Below are 8,351 nucleotides of genomic sequence, written 5' to 3'. Positions count from 1 at the left end.
GAGCAGGGAAAAAACTGGATCGATACTCCCCAGCACAGGTCGTGTATCTGCTTCCTGCTCTAGTTGGGAGCCAATATTCCTCGTTTTGGGCGAGTCCTCGAACTCGCGAAGGGGGACGTCAAGAACTCATCAAGGCTCGATGACGAAGGAAGGGGAGCATTCATTTTTGGAAGCTCTCCACAGGGGCTTGTTCTGCCTCATTAAATTCGCGACTTTGCATCCTACGACCGCGGAGTGTCGGCGGCCCGACCTCTCGCAGGCCCTCGGTACTGCCCTGAGAATGCGGCGGCGCTCGCGATAGGAATATATCCCTCGCTGACGAATATCCCTGCTTGCCTACAAACAAGAGACGATGGAGGGATTGTAATCCACCCGGAATGTCCGCTGAGTCTCCCTGTATGTATCTGATTGTACTTTCGGAGTCCATGATTGATTCGTGCTCCGAAGAATCACAATCTTCTCCCTTGGAATCGGGGAAGAGAATGAGGTTCTCCTTTGTCCGGAGATGATCCCCCAGCGTCGCAAAACCGAGAAGAGAGAACGGGCTTATGCAACCCGGATGAGCGCTCATCCCATGCCGTGGTTCTGTAGCCGGCACTGACTGGGAGCTTGGGAAGGAAGCGACACTCGACCAATAACTATTCTTGTATTCGTATCAAGGCGTTTGATTGGGAGTGATCTCTCAAGCTCTATTGTTATCACGTTATCACCCCCGAGTCTCCAATGTGAGGGACTCACATGATAACGGACTGCCACATTGGTGTCTATGAGAACGACGTCGCCTTTCAATGTGGGGCCTTCGGGAAGCGGGAAGTACTTTTTATGCGGGGCTCCGGGCTATCACCCAGCATTTTCGGAGATAAATAAACGCGGTACGAAGTTCTAGACTACGTCGTCGTAAGTCGATGAACAGATGACTACCACTTGACTAAGTTCCCCTTTGACTCGGGTAATTACTCCGAGAAGAGCTACGCTTAGAACTAGGCTCGAGGTCGCGCTCGATCGCGATCGCCTACGTGCTCCTTCATCCGATGCAATGTATGTAGTCACGTGGAAGGCTTTCCCGGTGGTGCGCCGCAGATAGGCTGCGTATTGGAGCTGTGATCTGACGTTTGATGCGCACAATGCAGTTTTTCGCCGGTCAAGAAGTCCACCGCATCGACAAGTGAAGCCGTTCGCGAGGAGGAGCACCTGAACGAGTGCATCTGAGCAGAACCATTCTTCCTCGTTCGCCTTCGCAGCTGCCCCAAGCCGAAAGGAGCACTGTCATTGGAGCGGAATATTCGATTTTCAATCAGATGGGCGTCATGGGGAACCGCAGACCGTGGCTGTCATGAGTTTCGAAGTTTTCTGCGGTGTTCTCAATGCTTCCTCGGGGGCAATCAGTGAAGCAAGTGTCGCATGCGGAGCTTCCACCAGTTTCGCCCAAGATGAACTCACGAAAGTCAGAGGAGAAAGGCAAAGTTGAAATTGTCAACCTTTAGATCGCCTATTCACAAAATTTAAACAAATCGCTACGCTGTAGATGATCCCCATCCATTCGCCCCGTGAAAACCTTCGTCGTGCGGATTGATCGTCACGCGTGATTCCTTTCTCGGGTTCGATTCTATCCACAGATCATTGGCCTCGTTCGTGTCGCGGAGTGATTATTCTTTTCCAGCGACAATTTGAGCTTATGTTCCGGATCCAGGCTTCGCACCCAGACTGCCCGTTGAGGGAATCGGAGCGTTTCGCGGAACGTTTGTTTCTTCGAGAACCGTTCAGAAAGAGATCGTTGTACGCTCCTACCTCAAAGGAGCGAATAATAATTGTGCGTCGGAAGTGGACCTCGTATGGGGTTCCCGTGCCGCGAGGACAGACGAGACGGGGGAAAACCCATAGCTTCGAGTGCGTGATAATGCGTCCGACTTATATTCGTCGGACCTCATACTTGGAATCGTTGCGAGTCAAGAAGCGCGTGATTACTCTGACTCAAGAGATGAATCGTATGCTCGGACTGGTTCTTCGAAACTCATAACTCATAAATAATTCAGCTGGAGGAGACGTTTGATCGATTCTTGAAGCCTCGATTTCCGCGCTGTCTGTAAGTCCTGTCAGATCTTTTTCGGGAGTCAGCTTGTAAGACAGCTTGGAACTTCTCCGAGGGCTAGACAAAATATGATACTGGATTGTTTCAATCTCTTGGGAATCGGGGGAGTGGCAGTGAGCACAGACGAACGCTACCGGGCTACGACTGTAGCGGCTTGTCGAATCGAAGTAGTTTAAATGCGAAATTTCGCTCCATGGGCGATGAGCGCTGTCGGCGCGCATGGTCGTCCTCAATAGGTCCGAAAGTCCATTGGTTGATTCGAGGATACCTCGCGCTGCCCGATCCGCTAGTTTCTGAAGAGAATACGCGATATAACGAGGACATCTCAGTGACATGCTCTGTGTCCCCAGGGAACATTCATGCATATGGGATAAGGATGTGCTCAGAACGGAGATTCGCCTCACAGAGCCTCGAACCCGTGGGACCTTTTCCGCTATCCAGATGATATCATGATGTCGGAGAGACTCCGACATGAACCTTATTGAAAATTCTTGAACGTAGTAGATAGACATGTGAGAAAGGAAGGTCAGGGACAGATCCCCCGAGGCGCGAACAGTGACACCGAAAATATCTGTCGAATGACCCCTTGTGTGCTTTCGGCTTACGGGTCGTCGTCTGGACGGGGCCGAGCAATCAAATCGGAAGCGTATCGCCCTTGAATCGAATCCATTCGAGTGTTCAGGAACTCTCTGGAGGACAATGTTCTGGCTTCAATTTTCTCGGAGATTTCCTCGAGGCAGAAAGACCTCGATTTCCTCGATCGACGTCTCCTTGCTCCTCACGGACATATATATACATTACATATATTCGGACGGTTTCAAAGCCCACGCGGAATCCCAGGAGGGAGGAGGTTCTGAGTCGCTATTGACGTCTTTCTACCTGTACGCCCCCGGATACCTGAACCCCTCACCACTCTTTCCGGAGACCTCCTCGCAAGAAGGAGATCCCTACCGAGTCTCCTCGAACCCTCTCCCCCCTGTTCGTACGCAACAAGAAGCGATATGCGCCACCGACCATCTTTCCCGTCCCAGGATCGAGCTCATCTGGCGACGAGACTCGTCCACGGCATCGAAGTAGCATCGGAGTCATCACGTCGAACAGGGACCTCAGTTTCTCGGCCGACGGCCCTGGAAGCTCTAGGTGTAATGATCGCGACAGAGTGATGTCGACGTCTGTACGGAGAAGTTTTTATAGGCGTCGAGTGCTGTTCCGGTCTGAGATAGAGTCGCCGCCGCCTCCCATCACGAGAATCGCTGACGGAGCCTCAGGCCTTGCGGATACCTCATCTTCGGGACGAAACATCAGCTCCACACAAACCCTTTCCGCCTAAATGCTGCAATCGAGCACATCAAGTCATCATCGAACGACTCTCTGACTTTTCGAATCAAATGATTTCAGAGAGAGAAAAGGGACCTACCGATACCGCCTCCACTCCCGTCGCTAATTCTTCTCAGATGCACGTCGAAATTGATTCTCTCAGCTGCCTTCCGCCGATTTCCCCCTTTCCTCATCGTGGTCGAACCTCAGTCCAAGGTCTGATACATAGAACTCATGCCATCGAGAGAAAGAATTACGTAGGATGGAAGGAATCATCAGCAGCTCTTCATCACACGGGAACGCATTGAAGGGTTGTTATGAATCTTCCTCGGGTACGAGGTCATCATCAGCTCCCCCGCGGGTCAGGATTGAGCGCAGACTCATTGCGTGGGGCTTTCCGTTAATCGAGACATCGTTTGAGATGCTCCATTCCTTGATATCGGAGCAATCGGCCGCGCAACAAGAAAGGTTCTGCCGCTCTTGCGTCTCTTGTATAAGCGTATACGAAGCACTCATGCTTCACTCATCAGGGTACCTGCTGAGCATTGTCAAGCAATTCATTACCAAGAGTGCGAGAAGCTGCGAGTCCGCGGTAGATATTCCCAACAGATTCACGGCTGATTCCCGACTCTCCTCGGCGGCTCTCACTTGACATCCGTACGCAGCCCCGAGATGGACCAAAATGCTCATAAAGAATGGTTTCGTCCAGTTCTGTGCTTCAAGTCGATTCGTTTCTCGGAGGCAGATCACGATATCCGTCGTCGGAGGAGCTCATTAGGGCGACACTCAACCCGGAATCGTGAAGATGACCGACGAAAAGGTTTTGTAATGCTATCTTTCTCAATTATTATTGGCCCGCCGTTTCTTTCGATAGAACGCAACATCACTCGTGGGTGATGTACTATGAAGCCTCGGTCAAAGAACGCTCGATTCGGAACTCCGTCATTGCGCTCGCTGACGGGGCTGTCGAGGAACATCTCGAGTGACGGGAGCGATCTGACCCTGATTTTTCGAGTACATTCGACGACAGAGACTCTTGAAATAGTCTCGCAGAGAAGCAGACTTATAAAGCCGAGCTCAGCATACTTATTCACGCGCCGAGCTTCCGCGGGATCGGAATTCTCCTCCTGACGCAATGCTCAAGTGACGTCTTTGGTGAGTTTTGGCGCGATTCTGCTGGAATTCAACGATCCACGGAATGCAACACGAAATCATACGGAGAAAACAGGTATGAGGTAAGCACATGCGATCACCAGATGATGAACGGCCGCTCGGGAGCGGATATTGAATCCATTATGTACGCCCTCCGCAAGCTGCTTCCCCTTTATGCTCGATCGACAGGCCCCTTCTCTCCCAATTGTCTTCTTCCGTACGATCCCCGATGTGAACGGCCCCGCGAGCGTGCACGGAAAGCGATCAGGCGTTTGTTTCAGTTTGTTCGGAACAAACGGGAGCAGGAGAACCATTTTGATCTGGAATTCGGTGAATCGATGAAACGGCGATTTACTGAGTCCTGGGATGAAATACCGAACTGGAGAACGAGCGACGATCTGAGCAGCCTGGGATCGAGAGCATCAGTCTCCATTGGCGAGAAGGATGCGACGGACATCATCCATCGATACAGTCCCGGGAGAACAAGTGATGTGGCTCGAGAACTCCAAAAAACTCACGAGTAAACATTCTCTTCCGTCAATCCGGGTTTACGAAAAAGGGTAGGTTTTTCGAAGTCCCAAGCCCAACTAAGAATAGCATGAAGTATTAGCGTCAGTCAGCTTATGGTTCGCGAAAAATCGAATTTCGAACTTTTACTTTGGGAGGACTCGTCGAAGTCCGATTATTCTTACTGATCTATGACGAGCAGAAACGTCACCAAAAATCAGAAGAAAAGGGAAGTTTAGCTTTCTCATGGTCCGAATCCTGACCCAATGGTATTTTATCAGCAGTACGCAGAGAGGCGAGCCCTCTAATCATGCCGTTCCGGACTCGAGGCAAAAATACGGGAAAGTTTGAAAACTTCCAACTCCGACGACTCCTCCCCACAGAAAAGTTCTATAAATTCGATTTTTCGCGAACCATAAGCCGACTGACGCTAATACTTCATGCTATTCTTAGTTGGGCTTGGGACTTCGAGAGAACATACTCATCTTCGTAGACCCGGATTGAAGAAAGAGAATGTTTACTCGTCAGCCTGAATTTCCAAGAAGATCAAGGAATGAGGTGATGGGAAAGAGCTCTTCGGGCAGTGCCTGGTGACGTCAGGGGTTCTAAGATCTAAGATATTGCTCCAGAGGATCAAAAATGTCTCCGCTCATCAACCTGCGAGCTGTAATGAGCCTGTTGCACGATCTACCCGGTCATGAGTTGCTGGCGCCCTCCATGTGGAGATATGGAGCTCTCTTCGTCGCTTGAGATGAGTCATCGTGAGTCTTCTCACTCGGAATCGACAAGGTCTGCGCACATCCGGAACAATGTGCATATCGAGAAGGATCTGCTGCCGCAGAGAAAATTCTTGAGCTAATCTCTGAATCGATTTCTCGATCTCCCAGACGGTACACCCCAACGCATCCGATTGATATATTCCGCGTGTCACATTCCTCTGAATTGTCATCCGATTCTGTGCGACCCAAACGAATGGTCTGCAGCTCAAGGTGCCTGTGCGGAGCGGGGGACGCTCGCAATCCCGTTCGAGTCGGGCTCCTCAACCTGCTGAGTTGCTACTCTGTTTTCTTGCAACGTTTGCATCCGAGCGACATTTTGACCAGGGTCTCCACCGCTCGAACGATCTAAGAGAACAGCTTGCGCTGTTGATTGTCTCCAATAGCTGGAATTCCTTTGGGAGTAGTGCACCCTTGGGAAGCCTCCAAGGTGCAATATGAGCTTTATTCTCAGCGTGTAATGCCCAAAGGAGAACTATCCTTCCCAGTCTCGGCTATGGAAAGCAAGTTCCAACCCGACGGCGATAATGATAATATTATCCCGTCCCTTGAATAAGATCATTCGGGGAAATCACGGGTGGTGGTCGGCGAACGTGTCCCTCGCTAGCGCCCAAACCCCCCCCCCCATCTGAAGAGGATCATGTTGAGAAGCCTCGATTCACAGAAAGAGATACACAATTATTGAGTTACCACGACTTCATTGCTTGAGCAGAAACCCACGCTAGCTGAGCATCTAATTGATCAATTAATTACTGTCCCGTCTCCTCTTGCTCGATTACGCAGCTGGTAATTGCCTCCGTCAGCCCGACACGTATTCCCAGCGGCGATCAGGACCGAGGCCAATATGTAAAGAGCGGGTGGGAGAATCGAGGCAAAATGAGAGACCTTCGGCGGTGATCGCGGACCCCTGACGCGGCTGGATATTCGTCTGCTGCGCAACGGGGGCTCCATTTCGGTGTCCGAGCAGAAGTTTCAGTCAGGTTTTCCCTCAGGAATCACTTCCGCTCGATGTTATTATGTAGGAGATGATTGCGGACTGGAGTCTCCGGATCGAATGCTCCGCGATATTGTGGTCAGTCCTCAACTAGGATCACAATCGCTGGAAGACACCGATTCGCCTCGTAAGAGAGCGAGACATTCTCAGTGTATCCCACCCGGAGGGGCAAGACAAGGATGGAAACTGAGCACTTGCTGCATCGAGGCCGCGCGATCGCTACGGAAGTAAGAATTAGAAGGAAAAGATCACCGTGTTTCTTTCTAATGAGCCTTCTGCAGTCGGGAGCTCGTTAATGAGCTGCCAGCTCATGAAGGGTAGGATCACGGTTCCGACGCAAGTATACGCGAGGCTTCGAGAACGGAATAGATTTCGCTGCAAGGTCGACGAAGTTCCTCCACCTAGCTCATTCGAGCCCCTTCGGAGACCAAAAGGGAGGTCGATACATCTCTCGACGCGGCCACCGGATATCGTCTCGAAGCTTCTTGGTGCGCCGAAATATTCGGGGAATCCTCGGCTTCCTTCTCCGATGCGACGAAGTTCCCTTCCTGGTTCAGTCAACTCGGAAGCTGCTGCCGTTCCCATCGGATTCGGGAACTCGCTCACATTGCACAAGAAAACGATGGTTAGCATATCGAGAAAAAGGATATTGCTCGGCAAACACGACGGCGACTCTAATTATGGATGGACGCGAATAAGCCGTGCATTGGAGGAATCCGCATACGATGTCCGGCTGGCGCGAAGTCAACACTGCCCCGAAGCGAGAGCGGGGGAATGATTTAGCGATCTGGCCCCTCTCACGATTGACATCATCCATAAAAGATCCTAGATTCGAATTCTGCAAGAGAAGCGACGAAGAATCCCTCGGCTTCGTCCGGGTGATCCGTCAGCTCTCAGACGTCTCCTATATGCGCAAGGGAGGGAATCATCCAGACTACCAGACACAGCGACGGGGTCCATCATTTTCCAGATTCCCACCCTGTCAAATATCAACCATCATCCTTTCCGGATTCGCTATGTCCATAGACGTGATAGCAAGGAGAGTTCTTTAGGGGGTTGGGGAACTTAGACTGATTGCTCAGCACCCTTCTCGGAAATAGGACGAACATGATACACCTCTATTTTCCTCTGTCAGGCCTGAGAGAGCATGGGTTACACGTGGAAAAATAATGCTCACCGCCGAATTTCATTTTCATTACAATCGTCTGCCGATCGCGGATGCTCTCTTCACTTCGATAATCATACGTGTGTTACGCTTCCCCGCATTCTTCGGGACAGCGGTATCTAGTGATGGCCTCCGATCGGTGCTCTTTTTCTCCGCCTGAGCTACGAATTCTAAAGCGTGACATCCTCTCTCTTGCCCTTGTCTGGTGTCTGACAGCTCCGTGTCCGCTTGAGAAAATGTCAAAGGCTATCCCCCCAAAGCGGGCTGTGTGAATGAGCGATACTCGAGGAGTTTCTGATTTTGACGTGAAAACGTCTTTAATTTCATCGACCATACAGATCGAGAGTACTT

The sequence above is a fragment of the Galendromus occidentalis genome, unplaced genomic scaffold, assembly GCF_000255335.2.
Source record: "Galendromus occidentalis unplaced genomic scaffold, Mocc_1.1 scf7180000076778, whole genome shotgun sequence".
Taxonomy (NCBI): domain Eukaryota; kingdom Metazoa; phylum Arthropoda; class Arachnida; order Mesostigmata; family Phytoseiidae; genus Galendromus; species Galendromus occidentalis.
The sequence above is the reverse complement of the archived record's forward strand: the minus strand, read 5'-3'. Positions refer to the sequence as shown.